General features: G+C 41.3%; 1 protein-coding gene across 1 annotated transcript in view; it reads right to left on the bottom strand.

Annotated features, from left to right (window-relative positions):
• LOC139749869 (protein N-terminal asparagine amidohydrolase-like) overlaps positions 1-9,386 on the bottom strand; it is a 479,132-nt gene extending 469,746 nt beyond the window's left edge. The window contains exon 1 of the mRNA XM_071664225.1: positions 9,117-9,386. The gene's annotated coding sequence lies outside the window, so the exon portion shown is untranslated. The remainder of the gene's footprint in view (positions 1-9,116) is intronic.
• Positions 9,387-16,676: the final 7,290 nt, after the last annotated feature.

The raw sequence follows: 16,676 nt of genomic DNA, 5'->3' as shown, positions 1-16,676 counted from the left end.
GGCTCATGCGACCTACTCTCTACAGATATTCCTGACACGTGAGCTGTCCAGGTTCACTCTTGATGAGTTTGACTAAATTCTCTCCTTTGAACACAACCACGGGTTCCCGACTGTGCTTCCTTATAATCGCCTGCAGGAAAGAGGGAAGTCTTGGTCCCCGACACCCACTATTTCTCTTTTGATTGAGCTCAAGAGAATGACTCACAATAGCATCTTCCTCATTTAAGATACTACAGCTGGAACAGGTCTGGGACCAATTCTTCCTCAATTTTCCATGTTCGGGCCTGTAATAATCTGTGTCTGTCCTTCGTCTCCGTTCCAGTGAATATAATCCAAGTGTTTTCCACAATTCTTAATACCTTACACATCTGACTTAATCGATACGTGGACGGAATGATCTTCCAGGTCGGTCATTTAGCCGGTTTAACGTCCCTGGTTCTACAGATTCGTAGTATTCAACCTGTTATCTTCCTCTCTGACATCACAGATACTTTACTGTGATCATCGTGAGACCTATCCAGATCTTCAACCCCTCATGCACGACGGCACGATCCTTGGGAATGATGGACACAATCAGTACCTGACGTTCATACCAGTCGTGCTCAAGGATCGTACCGTCGTGCTCAAGGATCGTACCGTCGTGCTCAAGGATCGTACCGTCGTGCTCAAGGATTGTACCGTCGTGCTCAAGGATCGTACCGTTGTGGCCAAAGATCGTGGATCGTTCCGTCGTGCTCAAGGGTCGCACCTTTATCTCCACGAGTCCAAGTCCTACTGTCGTGCTCAAGGGTCGTCCCTTCTACCCAAGGGTCGTACCGTCGTGATCCAGGGGTTAGCAGATCTCTCAGGTTAAAGCAATACCTGACTGCGTCTTAATCAGGATGCGTGTGAGGGGTCTCGTCATTCCTTCGACACCAAGGGAGCTGCCGTTGCTCATCATTTCATCTTACTTCTAAAAGCACCAATGGAACACTTAGTTAATGTAAGCTTTTAGCCGTCGTAGTGGCTGCATAATTTGCACGACGTCGAACACGAGAACGAAAGAGGATGGCCAGGAGCCGCTGGCCAGAAGATCAAGGTCTTAAATGACGGAGTTTCTGTAAAAAGCATAAAATCTAAAATGTTTCTTGAATATATATATATATATATATATATATATATATATATATATATATATATATATATATATATATATATATGTATATATATATCATAAAAGTACAAAGTGAATAATCGAGAAAGAATAAAGAAATTTAATAATGACTAACATCCCTACTTAACGTGTTTCATTTTCCCCGTGGACTCATAGGAATATATACATTAACTTACCCTTAGAACAGTTCTTAACGCAAGAAATACAGTTCATTTATTTTTCAAGTTTAAGATATCATTCCAACGGAGTTGCTGTCGTCAACTGTCCACGAGTATAAGTGCAACAGCTGTACAGTTTTGTATATTGGAAAGACGAAGCGACACCTCAGGAGTCGCATTCATGAACACCTTGAGCGGTCAGCAGGAACGCAACCTGCCTCTCAGCAGCAAGGAATCATGCTCATGACATTGACCACTCGATGTCGACTGTGAGCTTCTCTTTGCTGGTCAGTAGCTCATCAAACGCTGATCTGTTAATATTGGAGGCCAGAGTGTCCAACAGGAACAAACCCACTATTAGTAACAATGAAGTATCAAAAGTTGTGTCTTTAGATAAGCTTTATTAGGGTTTGAGTGCAACTGTTTGGTTCTTTATGAATGTATATCTTAACATTAGAATATCTAACAGCTATGAATAGCAGAACTTTACTCTCATCTATTAAATTTTGCCTCCTGAATTTATTATAGAGGTCACGTTTTTGTTTGTTACCATCAATTTCCTTTATTCTTTCTCGATTATTCATTTCATGTTGAGTTTTTATAATATACATTTTTCAAGGAACACTTAAGATTTTATGTTTTTAACAAACTCATAATGTAGATATACATGCATAGTATCCTTTCTTTACAGACTCTGATGAAGGTATATGTAATTTACCTACACATATAACAGTAAATTCCTACATCATAATGTTTTCTCTTATACATTGGTATGCTTGCTGTATACTGAAACATTAAACATGTATCACTGAACGTCCACTTTGCATGATCATGTCATGTGATGATATATTTGGAAAACTCGGAATAAATCTTCGCGAATCTACCAACCCTTCCAGAAAGATGGATTAGAAAACGGTGCATATGGGAGTCGTGGTCTGTGCTTGGGTGGGGTGGGGAGACTACAACAGGTTAGAGGCAATCTATGTAGTCTGAGAATGGGTATGTTCGGGGAGGAACCTGGTGATTATAAAGCAATCGGGGGTTGTTAAATGCATAGTCAGCACGTTTAAGGTGACGTCTGGGGTGAACGATATGGTGTTTAAGATAAACTTATTGGCCCCAGGGGAGCCAAATATTCACCACGACTGCTAATGTGGGGTAATGGAGGAGGGTTTTCTTGGAGAAACTGATGAGGCGAAATTAAGATAATCAGAGGTCATAATCAGAGGCCTAAATAAGGTGAAAGTAACGGTTCGGGGCGAAAATTATCGCCAATAGTGAACTGTCAGTGGGAATACTTGTAATCACGGCTCTAAATCCTTGCCTGGGGTTGGTCTTCACGAACTAAGCGTCTGGAGGAGTTTAGAAAACTACTGGAGTTTGCTGCTAGGTGCGATATAGCTTCACAGTTCTCACGAGCCTAGCTTTGTGCGTTATGGCTTCACCGTTCTCACAAGCCTAGCTTTGTGCGTTATGGCTTCACTGTTCACGAGCCTAGCTTTGTGCATTATGGCTTCACTGTTCACGAACCTAGTTTTGTTCAGGTAGACTCCTTGAACTAGGGAATGTGGTGGTGGAAATGTTCATCATAATTAGAATTTTTTTTACGGTATGAACATTGTTTTAGGCCACATACTAATTGCTACTGCTAACAACTTCTTCCTAGTCAAGTTCGGTTTGATGTGGGTCACAAACTAATCAAATCATCAGGTTTGACGTTGTATACAACTGGCATTATAGCGTCGGTTTCACCCTATCAGAACCAGGTTTAAAGGTCGGTTACGTACAGTACAATCAAAATTGTTTTATTTTTCAAATTTTGGGCCAAGCGGGAGAGGGGAACATGCCACTCTCAGTAACTGAACGATCGAAACCAATCCTCCTCCAGCTGAAGCCTAGGAAAGTGTGGGGGGGGAAAGAGCTGCAGATACGACATATCGGTTTTAAGGTTGGATCGTCTCTACCTCCACATACTTGCCTTGGATCGAACCGGCACTATTATTTTGTCAATCAGGAAGTCTGAGGCCACAGTCCTCAGGCCTATGTACGTTTTTCAAATGAGGATAAGTTCCAACTCCTCCAGTATGGGAAAGCTGAAGGAATTAAAAGCAGCACAGAATACCAGATGGACACATTGTTATGTAATGAATGAGCACTGTGAAAGACCTTCGAGTAATAATGTCGGACAATCCAACCTTCAGCAAACAAAAAGCAACAGTTGCCTTTTCCAAAAAGATGGCAAGCTGAATCTTGCGGACCTTCAAGATCAGTGAACAAAACCACTTTCAAAACGAGTGGGGGAAAACAATGACAACTTTCCTATAGACACTAATACTCTCTCGAATAGATTACAGCTGCCTATGAACACCATCTTTCGAGGTATGCGAAACTGTAGAGTTAGAAAGCGTACAAAGACCTTTCATAGCCGACGTTGACAAGATAAAGGAACTATTCGGAACGACTGAAATCAGAGACTGAGGAGCGCAGAGAGCGCAGACGGGAGAGGTATATTCAAGGCATATCTTAACATACTAGTTTGTGGGGGCAATTCCTCCAGTAGGCCCTTTATTCTCCCCAGGATTCATGACCAAAAAGCCATTTCTCCCCACGAGACTAGGCCCTTTAAGGCCTTTTTTTTGGTATAACGTCAATTGCAATATTCCTTGTGAGCTTTTTATCATGAATACGCCTTTCTGAATATTTGCCCCAGCAATGAAAATTCCTTCAAAGATGCCCTGGGTACATTTACATATGGTACACCTTAAAAGGCATTCCTCTTCAACAAAACTCAAAAATAACTCTCTACTGGCACGACAGACTCTAAAGACTCCATAGAGTATTACTAACAAATGCAAAAGGTATGGTACGCATAAGAGCATACCTAAAACGTCCGGGACCCAAGATTATTCAACTTATGGGATGCACAACATTTACGAAGGCCCACAATAGGTAATTATAGACTGTACTAAACCAACCAGGCTGAGATGGTTAGGTAGGCGGCCGTCTCCTACAACTTAGTCGACCACCAATCCAACTCAGTGGTTTGGACTCAGCCAGAGTTGTAGGGGTAGATCTCTCAAGTCATCTACTACAAGAGAATGTGGTTTACGTGTGTAATTACGACTATAAGAAGCTGTGATTTGCGTCTGCATCTGCTACCATGAGAACCTGTGGCTTGCGTATGCATAAACTACAAGATGGTGTTGCTTGCGTATGCAGTCGATCTAAGAATGAGAAACAGTAAAAGTGTAAGTCCACATCTTGGGGACTAGAACTTTCCACCATGGTGACATCAGAGATCTTGCAGCTTACAGCGTATCATTATGTTTGCTGGAAAGTTGTAGAGCCACGTCCCCGCTTCAGTTTATTCTCAGCCACGTCCCCGCTTCAGTTTATTCTCAGCCAAGTCCCCGCTTCAATATATTCTCATTTCATAAACTATGTGCTCGATGAAAATATGGTCTCTTGGGTCAGACACTTTGCAAAATGTGAATTACCTCAGCGGTCTGATTGTTCTCTGCCTCTAAAATTGTATGGAACTGCCTCGAACAGGGGAGAGGTGTATATCATCGAGTATAACAGGAAAATTCTAGAAACGATGGTCCCCAACTTACACCCGGAATTCTACACAGGCATGGAAGTGTAAAATACAACCATTACAATCCAAAGGTGCGATGTGCACAAAAAGGCAAAAAACCTTAAACATCCGGGGCCCAAGACTCGTTAACACCTTGCCTACTACCATCAGAAACACCATGAAATGCACGGTAGATAATTTTAAGAGTGCTCTGGGCAAGTACTTACAGTCAGGCTGTGGGGATTACGTGGGCCTGCGGGCTCCGGCTTCCAACAGCCTGGTCGAGCAACGACCTAACCCAACAGGCCGGGGGTAAAGGACCCTTTAAGACTACTTCAGGTGGGAGAGGCATGATCGTGCCACGCAGAATATGTTCCCTGGGTTGTGTTAACCGATTTTTATGGGATCAGTCAGATGTGTTGCCCTGACTTATGTAAACAGATAGTGTATGTTCACTCATTACACACCTTCGAACTTTCAAAAACATTTAAAGATAAATTATGTTAATGCTTCTCCGCCGGTATTTTTTGTAAGCTCTTAATGGAGTGGACGTAAGTAGGTGTTCACCATGAGCTCTGTTGAGTTAGTTTCAGACTCAGCAAACCAGAGTCTACCCTCCACCTATGTGTGTAGTGCTCGCGTTGCTTTAAAAATACCGATGACTGGAAAGATAAATTTCAGTTGCTTGTCTATTCTGCTTCCACTTTACGACCATTAAACTTTTGCTTCACTTCCATGAATTTATAAGTCAAAACCGGTTTATATATATATATATATATATATATATATATCGTCAAAGAACATCTCGTTATAGAACTTCTTGCTCCAAAAGAGTCCACATTTCCCTGCAACTAAAAGATAGTACTTATCTATAAATCAATAAATACGTATCACACTGATAAATATGACCAGTGCCTAACTTTACTGGATGAAAACTTGAGACTATTTTTGTGAAACCCATCAGTCAACTTCCGCTTCAACTCCTTCGGCACGGAGTAACGACCTAAGCTTCCTTGAGCGTAACTGTGTGACCCCTGGTTATGATGGCCTGGCCTTTGACGGGTCAGATCAAGAGCCCAGCCATAATATCTCAAGGGCCGTACCATCGGGCACAATGATCGTGCTGTCCTATTCAGGATATGAACGTCAAACACGCAGCGGTACAACGATTGGAAGATGGTCAACAATATCGTCGACGTACGTGATGTCAATACTCTGCAGGCCTGACATATGCACACTGGTCGTGTTATCATGACCCCCTGGCAGCAGCTGACCCAGCAGCGCCGCCGGGGTACTCTTCTGTAGATCCATCAGCGTCTCATGACGAAGGAAGAGGCAACAAACAGTCCTGGGGCTGCTGAGACGATGCTGCCCGGTCGACTCGGGCTTTTAAAAACTGACTGTTCCGTCTAGAATCTTCCAGATGTGCTTCCTTTTATAACTGTCCACAGACTGTCTTATAGGTATAGATCTTTCAAAGACTGACTTATATTTACACATCTTCCACAGACGGACTTATACTTCTACATCTTCCACAGACTGACATATATTTCCACATCTTCCACAGACAGATTTACACTTTTACATCTTCCACAGACTTATATTTCCACATCTTCCACAGACTTATATTTCCACATCTTCCACAGACTTATATTTCCACATCTTCCACAGACTGACTTATACTTCTACATCTTCCACAGATTGACTTATACTTTACATCTTCCACAGACTGACTTATATTTCCACATCTTCCACAGACTGACTTACACTTCTACATCTTCCACAGACTGACTTACACTTCTACATCTTCCACAGACTTACTTATACTTCTAAATCTTCCGCAGACTGACTTATACTTCTAGATCTTCCACAGACTGACACTTCTAGATCGTCCACAGACTGATTTATACTTCTACACCTTCCACAGACTGACTTATACTTCTACATCTTCCACAGACTGACTTATACTTCTACATTTTACAGAGACTGACTTTTCTTCTACATCTTCCACATCCACAGACTGACTTATACTTCCACATCTTCCATAGACTGACTTATACTTCTACATCTTCCACACTGACTTATACTACTACATCTTCCACAGATTGACTTATACTTCTCCATCTCCCACAGACTGACTTATACTTATACATCTTCCACACTGACTTATACTACTACATCTTCCACAGACTGACTGATACTTCTACATCTTCCACAGACTGACTTATACTTCTACATCTTCCACAGACTGACTTATACTTCTACATCTTCAATAGACTAATCCTAAATACTCTTCCTCAGACCGTCTACTGTTTTTAGTCTTCAATTGAAATACTGTTTACAGGTCGTCTAAGATGAGATTATACTACATTACACTTCGGATCGTTCACGTAAAGCCTACAACTACTTTTCAGTAATATCTATCTTCCTGGAAGAAAACAGCAACGCTCTCATTCTAAGTTAAACATTTACTGTTAAATGACCAATTTATCTTATCGCTATATCGCTCTTCCGAAAGACGCTGTTGGAGGGAACAAATTTTTCAGATCAAAGTAGTAAACAAGGGACTTACTTTTGGCCCAAGCCAGACAACTCGTCACGCTTCGTTTCCACACAAGGGCACTTAAAATTTCGCAGAACAAATAAGGAATGAAACGTTCAGTCATCACAGCTGTAACATGTCATAGACAACGGTGCCTTAGCCAGCGAGGAATACCCGCCAGCTCATTATGTCCAAGACAAATCGCTGCGCGTAGCTGGGCCCCGGGAGGCGGCATTAAACACCTTGAATGATCACAAAGGCAAACTGCAGATTGGTACCTGACTTAGATGTAAGGTAATTGAACCTCTGATACTTTCCAAGCTTATTGGGGACATAGTCAGGGCGTATATAAGAACGGAAAATTACCAATTACTTAAGGCCAAGTCAAATGATCTGAGAGGGTAATCCAGATGCAAGTGATGGAAGAGCTGAATGAAATTTCCGTGATCATAAGAAGCGAAAATACGGTGACCTGTGGTGGGACTGCCCGTCCAGGCCCCAAACACCACCACACATGGACACGAGTTCCTGAGAACCTACGATAAGATTTTGTTTATGGCTATAACAGAGGGACCACAAATGTACATCCTTTATATTGTGCAAGTGTACATTCGTTAAGTGACCTTTATTTTCCTTGAAACATAAGACCAGGACCCCCTACCAGATCCCTCTCGTGACTTCCAAATTAGGTTAGTTCCTGTAAATATCAGCCGCCCAGGTTCATCATTATCGCGTGGCTCCCTCGCCAGGTTAACACATAAATCAACTTCTTGACCATGGGACACACAGCGGAGAGAGCGAGAGGTGCTTTTATTCATATTTTTGTCTGTAACGTCTACGAACGCATTGTCTATTGGCCAGACTTGGTAAAGTATTTTACAGTGTCTCGCCGAGCACCACTCTTACTGACCCCATCTCCAGTGAGACAACAAACCAAGAAACCATCAGAATGTAAAAGAACATTTAATCTTAAGAGTGCCCAACTTGTACAGTTTCCCGCCCATCATTAAGGTCACGCGAGCCGACCCACCAATGAGCGCGTCCCAATACGGTATCTGCCCACTAGGGGAAAATCTGAAGAGGAAGGCGGCCCATGATGAACCTCTCTCGTGCTAACCCAACTGTGGCAGGCAAGGATCACGAACCATATCACCTGCCGCTCAACCCTCACTTCCTGACTCCTAACTGCATCATCTGGTCGTGTACTCTAATAATGTACTAAGAAAAGGGGTTAAGATAGGAACAACAATATTTATCAGACTCGTTCAGATTCGAGGGCGCGCTGAGATAAGAAGGTCGTTACATAATTAGTCGAAGATATGTGTAATAAACTAGACTTAGAGTTTCTGTATTGCATGTCGTGACTACAGCCATAAACAACTGGTTTCTGAGACAAATAAATATGGTCCAAACAACGCGGTAATGTCTGGGCGCACCGAGGCGAGGTATTTACATTAACCTTGTACACCTTGAACCTGACAAGTATAAGCAAGATATATCAGTTACTCAAGCAAACTGTATATTCTGTGTATGGCACTACTGCAGTCGTTAGTAAGTGTGATGTGTATGAAAATGTTTATCATGCCCTTTTCTGGGCTAGTGATCATGCGGTAACAACCGTAGCGGCGGACGGGTGTGCCCTGCAGTTGTGGCAGCTAGTGGGCCAACATGACACGAGACACTTACCTGCCGTCTGACTTCCTCGCTGCCTCTCAAAGTTCCTCCACAAGCTTTCCCCCCAACACAACCCTACTTGATTACCACACACAAACACAGGTTGGCACTTTTAAAAATCAATTGTATTCGTAATCTTCTTATTATGGAACACTATAATCTATCACATCCTTGGTTGCACAGTTGATATATCACTCGGTTGTGTTGACTTAGGAAGGCCGCATCTCTCACAGGCCCTGACGTGCCCACTGTTCTGCCCACTGGAGTGACCAACACTTGACTGAAGCGCAACATCCACCACACACTCAAGATGCCAAATTGACACTAATTCTCACGAACTCCGTATTAGTGCCCAAGATATTTTTCTCTTCCCTGGATTACTATTTCTTTACCGTTATTACTCTTTCACCTATTATATATACTAACGTTAGATATGTATACGTTTAGAATTGCTGCTTTTTCTCATTGCTAAGATCAAGATGCCCAAGCTACGAGAAATGTGAGAGTTAGTGAATGTGAAGGATGTTGAGGGATGAGAGCACAGGTTGCCTTGGGGGTGGGCACTGCTCGCTGCCTCTGCCAGACGTACAACTCTTCCCTACCAACCCACACGTTGTTGCTCTAGTGTGACTCTACCTTCTTTGCTTTGCATGATTACAGATCTAAGAAATATATCACTATACCGGGATGATACGCTCTTCCATGTATTCCGTCTGATATATAAGTGGGTACCTCTCGCCAGGTAGTTGTTGATTTCCCAGCAGAGGCGAGGTGAGCCCTGCTGTACTCTAGTATTACCTGGGACTCCAGCTCAAGTTCTAATTTGAATTGATTTGTGGTCTAACAGCTCCTAACACGCACGACTGGGTCCTCCTTCCTCATTATTACATCGCACTTACACACGCTACATGCCTTGTACATAAGCGACATATGTCTAGCGTGTCTGTAACAAATGATACCAGTAAATATATATTGCTACGTGTTTGGAAAAAAAATATGTATCAAAGTTTTCTTCTATAAGGACTGAGTAGCAGCATCATTTCTCAGACACTGCACAACATCAACAGTTGGTGTGCCCAACGTGGTGTAAACCTCTGAGTTCATCAATCATGTGACTGCTAAAATTGTATTGGTCATGGTAATGAATAATGGAAAAATTGTCCCTAGTATCTCCTGACAGGCGTCATGCACCAGGTCAAACGATATGTATGAAATGTTTACGAGAATTTCAGGCACCTCGCATCCTGGCAACTGTAGTGGTGGGTGGGGAGGGACTACCCCAGCCTCGCATGGCGGGGTAGTTATTTCAGCTACCTAGCCTTCACTCCTGCCGATATCCTTTAGCATTAACCTCCTCTGAGGTACCCACCAGACCCAACCCACACTTTTATAATAAAAAAAAAAAAACTACTTCGACAAGACAAATAAGGAATGTGGTTTTCATGCGCGCTGTGCCATCATCATGTAACCGTTTCAGACACGTTCAGTGGTTTGCCGTGACCGAATTTTTAAATAGGTTGTTTGAGGTTATTTAGAGGTCTCGTGGGTAAACTGGCCAGGTCCACCAATAGGAATGTCGCAGAAAAAAAGAGAAAAGTTTGTTTTTTTTTGAGTCAACGGGATTGTCTTTCGCGTGGAAGTCAGTCGACAGATTAGAATGTGACAAATTAGATTTCCAATGAGTTACAGGTGATTTCAAGGTATTTGGGAAGATAACTTCGCTGGCATATACACAACACCAAGTACGATGTTGCTTGCCTGTGTTCATCTTATGTTCAACGTAAAACATGAACATCATTATACATTAATTGTACCTAGAAGTAAGTTCTATTTCAATCATTTAAACAAAAGTCGATTTATTCTGCAATATAGTTTACATGGTCAGCCATGAAATCAGATACTGCTTTGGGTCACCCTTACTGATACGTGTATAATGCGTAATGTATCTTTACACAACAATATTTACGCACCCCAAGCAACTCCAGCTCGTAAACATGCATGTTTTGTTAAAATGTTTAGAGTATCGTTACTGCGAACAAAAAAAAAATGCCGAATTCATTAAGTAAATGACTTCAGTGATAAGTGCGTGACCCAGCAGTCATGACTAACCAGTATGGCGTTTAATTCAAAAGAAAAAGCCGTGGCGTCCTGCACATCATCACAAAAAAACCTGAAAATTACCTCTTTAGGTTTCCTCAAAATATCTTTAATGACAGTTCCTTTCAGTACGTACAACGCTTCCAGAAGCCAGGTAGAATATGAGATGAGATTGCTACGAAAACAAAAGATATGAATATATTTTGAATTCGATGTCTTTTGTTTGTTGAGAGCACGTACAACTGAATGCCATAATCAAGGCCATTTCATTCAAGCAATATATATAGAATTCTATGAGTCCACGGGGAAAATGAAACACGATAAGTTCCCAAGTGCACTTTCGTGTAATGATCACATCATCAGGGGAGACACAAGAGAGAAATATAAGTCAGTTGATATACATCGAAGAGACGAAGCTAGGACGCCATTTGGTAAACATGTGGTTTACCAAATGGCGTCTCTTTTTTTTTAATTTTCCAAAAGAAGGAACAGAGAACGAGGCCAGGTGAGGATATTCCCTCAGAGGCCGAGTCCTCTGTTCTCAGCGCTACCTTGCTAACGCGGGAAATGGCGAATAGTTTGGAAGAAAAAAAAAAAAAAAAATATATATATATATATATATATATATATATATATATATATATATATATATATATATATTTTCAAACTATTCGCCATTTCCCGCGTTAGCGAGGTAGCGTTAAGAACAGAGGACTGGGCCATTGAGGGAATATCCTCACCTGGCCCCTTCTCTGTTCCTTCTTTTGGAAAATTAAAAAAAATTGAGAGGGGAGGATTTCCAGCCCCCCGCTCCCTCCCCTTTTAGTAGCCTTCTACGACACGCAGGGAATACGTGGTAAGTATTCTTTCTCCCCTATCCCCAGGGATATATATATTTCATACTATTCGCCACTTCCCGCATTAGCGAAGTAGCGTTAAGAACAGAAGACTGGGTCTTTGAGGGAATATCCTTATATATCTTTTTTTTTTTTTTTTTGCTTTATCGCTGTCTCCCGCGTTTGCGAGGTAGCGCAAGGAAACAGACGAAAGAAATGGCCCAAACCACCCCCATACACATGTATATACATACGTCTACACACGCAAATATACATACCTACACAGCTTTCCATGGTTTACCCCAGACGCTTCACATATAGCTTAAATGAAATGGCCTTGATTAAGGCATTCAATCGTACGTGCTATCTCAACAGACATAAAAAAGATATCGAATTCAAAATGATTTGGTATTTTCGTCTGTGAATACGAGAATATAGACAACTGGAACACATTGACCGGAGGTTCGTATTGCATATGAATTGCATATGTTCCTCATTTGTATTCGTCGTACCTTAGCGAAAAGCATCACGAGGAATAACTTATATCGTAATGGGCTCATTAATTTGGCGCACACTAATTGAAATGATTAGTAAACATGTTTCAAAACCATAAACCATATGTAATTAGATAACCCTATCGAAACGATAGTATGCATGGAAACATAGGATTACTGGTGTAGCCTATCACAACGTTGGCGAGCAGGCAGACATCGAGTTACTGGCATATTCACTGATTTCATGTTGTCATTGGAACATGAACTTGTAAGAACTAATAAAAAAACCGACATATTTTTGGTTAGGGTTAATGACATGACAGTAAGGTAGGTCTGAGATTAAAGTTAGGTTTGATAACAATTCCTTAATAGTAAGGTATGTTCGACTTCACACCTTTGACATCTAAAGCGTTTGATCAACCAGTACACTATCTTCAGTATCTTAATGTAAGAGTGAGCATAATAACCAATACACAAGTGAATGAGGATGTTTAGCATTTGTATGATATCAGATCTTCAGTTTGTTACGAGATTGCTTATAGTAAATGTATTGATTTGGGACTTGAATATCACATTGACAATACTGTTCACTACTATTAAGGTTTTTAATTTTCCAAAAAGAAGGAACAGAGAAGGGAGCCAAGTGAGGATATTCCCTCTAAGGCTCAGTCCTTTGTTCTTAACGCTTCCTCGCTAACGCGAGAATGGCACTTTCGTGAAATAATCACATCATCAGGGGAGATACAAGAAAGAAATAAAAGTCTGCTGATATACAGCGAAGAGACGTAGCTAGGACGCCATTTGGTAAACATGTTTACCAAATGGCGTCCTACCTTCGTCTCTTCGATGTATATCAACTGACTGTTGTATTTCTCTCTTGTATCTCCCCTGATGATGTGATTATTACACGAAAGTGCACTTGGGAACTTTTCGTGTTCCATTTTCCACGTGGACTCATAGGAATATATATATATATATATATATATATATATATATATATATATATATATATATATATATATATATATATATATATATAAAACAGTGGATATGAAATTTAAAAGTTTGAGAATCCTGACCAGTCAATTATTTCTTAATATTGTCATCTCAGTTTGAGATTTGCATCTTTGAGGTGTTCGTGTATTAGTATATTGATTAAGATTGACACAATAAGAGCAACAAAAATACGTATATAAGAATATAGAAGGTAATTTCACCAGGGTATCAGTGACCAGATCAACCACCGTTACTGGCAATCGATTACTTGCTGCAATCACTGAGGAGCAGATGCTACATTTCTGTATACTTACACAGGTGCACTGCTCAACACCTGCCATTCCTATGGTCTGTGCTGCAGCAGCTGTCGTGATGTCCTCCCTGAGCTGGCTCCCACACCTTGGCAAGGTTGCCCAGATGTTCTCTATAAGGCTCATACCACAACCTTTATTAAACCAGTGCATAAGGTCTAAGTTTCCCCGCTCTTTCAACCAACGCAAGACAATCCTGGCCGTGTTAATGGGGCAGTGGTCGCGTATAAAGACGTTCTCTTTGGAAGAGGGAGATCATACGTCGGCATAGACGGAAGCATGACCTCTTTACATATTTCCAAGTACTGGTCGGGTTTCAGCCTTCCCTCCGCTGCTCGTCATGGGGGATACAGTAGAAGGTTTTCTAATAATTTCAAAGGACACGTCCCCAAAAGTTGATCCCTTATTTATGTGTTACTGGGTAAACATGACTTGATTTTTACAATGTTTCTTAACTTCTCTCGTGTAGCAGGTGTCCTATCGTGCACTCAAGTTCCCAGCAGCCTGTTTCTTACAAGCCTTCCCATCACGTCAAGTCGCTTGTATTCTTCCATCGTGACGGCATTGCTGAATATGTTCCTTGGCTATCTCGTCCTGCCTCTGGTCATAAACTGCAGTGATTATTCTGTGTGCGCCTGGAGATTTTCTCACTTGTTCCACCTCTTCAACCAACGGTACTCACAGTAGATGGAGAAATTCCAAGCTCTCTTCTCTGGCAGTCTTGTTAGGTGAGAGGCCGCTCTTTCCCAGACGAACAAGTGTTCGCCGCTGCGCGAGTTTTAACAGCGCGATGAACCGAGTGGCGGAGGCTCACTGTGGGGTTTACGGATTTAGTGAGGGCATCCCCGGAGCAGCTGGGTTAGATAGGTCTTCCCGTTTATGCTGACATGTAGTAGAAATTAACTGATATTATCATATCATTCTTCGTTTACCTTAGAATTGTTGGCGAGAGGGGCTTTTTTTTGCCTTAAGATGATATGAGCAGCCATAGGAAAAGCTATTGTCTCATTCAGTGTGTTCTTATTTTGGTAGTAAAACTTCATCCATTACTGTTTTCGCTCAGTATCCACCGCTGTATTTCTAGTAGTACAAAAGTTTAGCAGTAAAGTATATGACATCAGGTTATGCGTAAATAGCTTTACATAGAACATAATATATGAGATTCACTGCTGTAGAATATGAAGTGTAGTATGTACAATGCTTTTCGTCTCTCCCATCTCCTATTCTGTGATCGATCATCCAATGGTCAGTGTATGATGACTTCATGTAAGGAACATCTTTTATTCGCTGGCAATAACTTTCGTCAGCTCTCTAGCTAAGGCTATATAAGTTTTCATATTGGCAGTTGAAAGTAACAGAGATAGATTGAGATATCATTAGATGAATAAGTAATAAGCAACTCTTGTCAGCCAATCAACACTTCTGTTACAAATGGAGGCATTGACTGGTTTAGTAATAAAATTTTATAGCATAATCTCCACAAGCCACTAAATCTGCCTTGTTACTTTTCCTCTGCAACTGAACCTTTCAGCCAGCTGGGAAGACATGTCACCCTAAAATAGGAGTTATGGCTAGAGAGAGGGCGACCCAAAATAGTTTTACATGTTTGTACTCAAGGCTGAAGGACAGGATGATCATAGTAACATTGTGGTTGGAAGCTCTCTAATAAGACATCAAGACCAGGAGTTCCACGCTAAAGGTACCAGAGAAGAAAAGATTGATGCTTTCCTGGGGGTTAAACTATGCTAGAGAAGTTTGATGCCACATCTGAAAAACTTGTAGGACACGAGATTCATCGCACATATTGCTGTCAGAAGTTGACCAGAAGATATTGTCGATAGGTTGTAAATCTTTCATTAGTTAATCCAACGAGAGCAACAGAAAACTAGGTATATTGGGATTATTAACCAGATATGGCTCAGATTCATACTGAAAACTAGGTATATTGGGATTATTAACCAGATATGGCTCAGATTCATACTGAAAACTAGGTATATTGAGATTATTAACCAGGAAGGAAATGTGTTTTCTATCGAGCTGTGAGATCAGTCTGATGATAAAAGCCTGTATGGCAGACACGGCCTTCATCTGAGCAGATTTAAGGATAGGCCGTCTTAAAGGAGTTTCCTATACGAATGTTAGACATATTTTAGAGAAAATATGGAAATAAAATAGTTATTCAGTAAAGGATACAAGTAACGCCGGGAATCAGGGCCAGGGGAACGCAGCCTTACTTGGCGGGGTAGGTTGGATCAGACACAGGTCACTTTCAAGGTCCAGGTTAGGATGGGTTCCGCAGCCCACTGCACGGCCGCCTACCATTTGGATTTCGTGATTCACATTTGGAAATAATTTCCAGACAATTGATTCGCAAGACCCTTACGAATCGCAAACCAAAAATAGCTTAACGTCACCGCAATCTTTCATGCATGTAAATGCATGCAGTATATAAAAGAAATGTTCGAGTCAGAGGCAGATGCAATGAAATGAAATTTTGATAGAATCATCTTTGAATTTTGGTTAGATATTAGAAACATTCCTATGCTGAATATGCGATTTCAGTGACAAACTTGACTAGGCTGTTGTGTTACTCTGGTTTAAGCTAAGCATATTCAGTACTGATTTCTTTTTTTTTTTTATTGTAGCTGCTGATGATGTCCAACTGTTTTTGTGAAAATCGTAGATAAACTTCATACGAAAATAAAGTAGGTTTAGTTTACAGGTCTCCTGTGCAGCCTCCATAAGTAAACATAACTTTAACGAAGTGGGGAAAATCCGTTTTCAGTATCTGCGGGCGTGGACTACACCGAAAATTGCTCAACAGTTCCCTAATACAGT

Source organism: Panulirus ornatus, chromosome 8 (genome assembly GCF_036320965.1).
Source record: "Panulirus ornatus isolate Po-2019 chromosome 8, ASM3632096v1, whole genome shotgun sequence".
NCBI lineage: Eukaryota > Metazoa > Arthropoda > Malacostraca > Decapoda > Palinuridae > Panulirus > Panulirus ornatus.
Note: the sequence above shows the minus strand (reverse complement) of the source record. Positions and strands in the feature narration are given on the sequence as shown.